Source organism: Brassica napus, assembly GCF_020379485.1.
Source record: "Brassica napus cultivar Da-Ae chromosome A2 unlocalized genomic scaffold, Da-Ae chrA02_Random_24, whole genome shotgun sequence".
Taxonomy (NCBI): Eukaryota; Viridiplantae; Streptophyta; class Magnoliopsida; order Brassicales; family Brassicaceae; genus Brassica; species Brassica napus.
This window is the reverse complement of record NW_026013944.1, coordinates 20,645-22,778: the sequence shown is the minus strand read 5'-3', so window position 1 is coordinate 22,778 and position 2,134 is coordinate 20,645. Positions and strand designations below refer to the sequence as shown.

General features: G+C 40.9%; 1 pseudogene; it reads right to left on the bottom strand.

The window, feature by feature from the left end:
* Positions 1-206: 206 nt before the first annotated feature.
* On the bottom strand, positions 207-2,134 carry LOC125594002 (annotated as a pseudogene).

Here is a 2,134-nt window from a genome sequence, read left to right as displayed (position 1 = left end):
ACATTTCTTTCTTTATTATGTGCTCAACTTCAACACGCCTCTCCTCCTACTTGGGTTCTCTCTCTCTCTATGGGACCTCATTTTTAGAAAAAAAGAAAAGAAAAGAAAACAGAGACAAGACTTCTTTTAGGTCTTCTTTCTCTGTTTTATTTTGCAACATGAATACACTGGTACTCAAACAAACCAAACATAGTACTTAATATACCCAATACAAGTAATACAACCATTTGCAGATTCAGGAGAGAATAGAGAGGAATATGGTTGACCACACGGTGAGGGCTAAGGATGCAACCAAATAGGTCCACAAAAAGATGACCGAGCACTCATCTTGAGCGACGTCGAACAGCTGTGCCATTGTACCTGCAATCCACAACATGAAATGATTTGATTGATTGATTATTTTCTCTGTTAATATATTAAAAAAAAGGGTTTGAGGAAAATTACTGATATTCATGGCAGGTGGAAGTGTGAACTGAAGCATGAGAACGTATCGGAAGAGAGGGTCCGGAGGAAGATAACCTAAATTCCATGCTAATTGAACCACCCCTACACCCACCACGGGAAGGATGATATACCTCACACAGATCACTCCCACAATCACTGACGTTTTCACGGCTGAGGAACGCAGACCCTGAATCAGGTTGCCCCCAAGTATGAGTGTGATGCAAGGTATTGTGCCGTCCCTGCCAGTGCCAAATCAACTTAATTATATTTAGTTATTCGTGATGTCTAAAAGACGTGCTCGCAAGCAAGTTCATACCCAAGTAGTTTCACTGAATCTTGGATGACTCGTAACGGGGCATTCTCCCCGATTATAAGATTCCTCAGCCAATTGGTTGCTCCGAAGACGAAACCAAGAATCTGAATGCAACAAAACATATGAAATCATGCATCTTTTTTTTTAGTATTGATTTGAGAAATGATTTCTTAATTATTTTTACTTACGGCACCAATAGTGGGTGGCGCAAAGAGTTCCTCAAGAATCTGATGGAGCAAGTCTTTGATGTATGTCCCCGTAGACACCTTTTCTTTCACTTGGATTTCAAGGTCTTGGTTTTGTTGCGGCTTCAGGAGAAGAGTCCGGGGATCAGAGTCGATTTCCTTGTTGGGAGACTTGGCCAAACCGGCGGCTTCAAGAGCTCTGAACTGCGTAGCAGAGCTTCTCACAAGTTGGTAACTGTATGTCCAAATATAGAAACCCCCGAGCTGCATGAGACCCCCGGCGCCCAAAAAAGAAAGTCACTATTATCATTACAAAACTCTGATCAGAAATGATGATATATGTTTGGTTTTGACTTACGGCCATAGAGAAAGATGCGTAGGATAGTCCAATGGATCTGCAGACACTTCGATTCCCAAAAGGACTGCCTTCCTCATCACAAATGGCAGGGACCAGAATAAGCATAAGGTTTCCCATATTGCCTATATATATATATATCATTCATTCACGTTAGATTTCGTAAGAATCTCCTTTGTTATAGATTTTGCAAAATTAATGTTACCTGAGGCACATGTCGCGATTATGAGACCATGAAGTTGGGGTTTGGGTTGAGCAGCTTGACAACCAACCATCCAAGAATACCTCCTACTAGAAAGGTGATTCCAACATTTATAGGCATGAACCACCTGAAAATAATTAAACTTGATTGGTTTGAAATATAAAAAGAATTATACGCCACAAAATAGGTTTCTCATGGAGAAGGACGATGCGTACCATGAAATAATGTCCTGCAATGTGACAGTCTGGGCAAGATTGGCAAACATGATGCAGGGGGTGAAGACCACGAAGACGAGCTGCAAATGATATATATAAATATGTTCATTAATTATTAGTGCATGCATGAATGGTTATAAAAAAGGGCAGGGAGGAGGAGGGAGGATGTACCTTATTTACGGATCTTCGGGTATCAGCCGAGAGAAGAGAGCAGTAATCGGTTGCCAAGAAAGCACCAAGGACGCTGATTAGGAGAACTTGGACTATAGGCATCGAAGCCACTTCCAATAACTCTAAGAAACCCATCCCTAAATTTGTTTTTTTTTTCTTTTCTCTGGTTTCTTGCAGAAGAATAAAAACAGCCAATGTAAGATACAGATGATGATATTTCTGTCTGTCGGTGAAGAATGGTGGAGATGA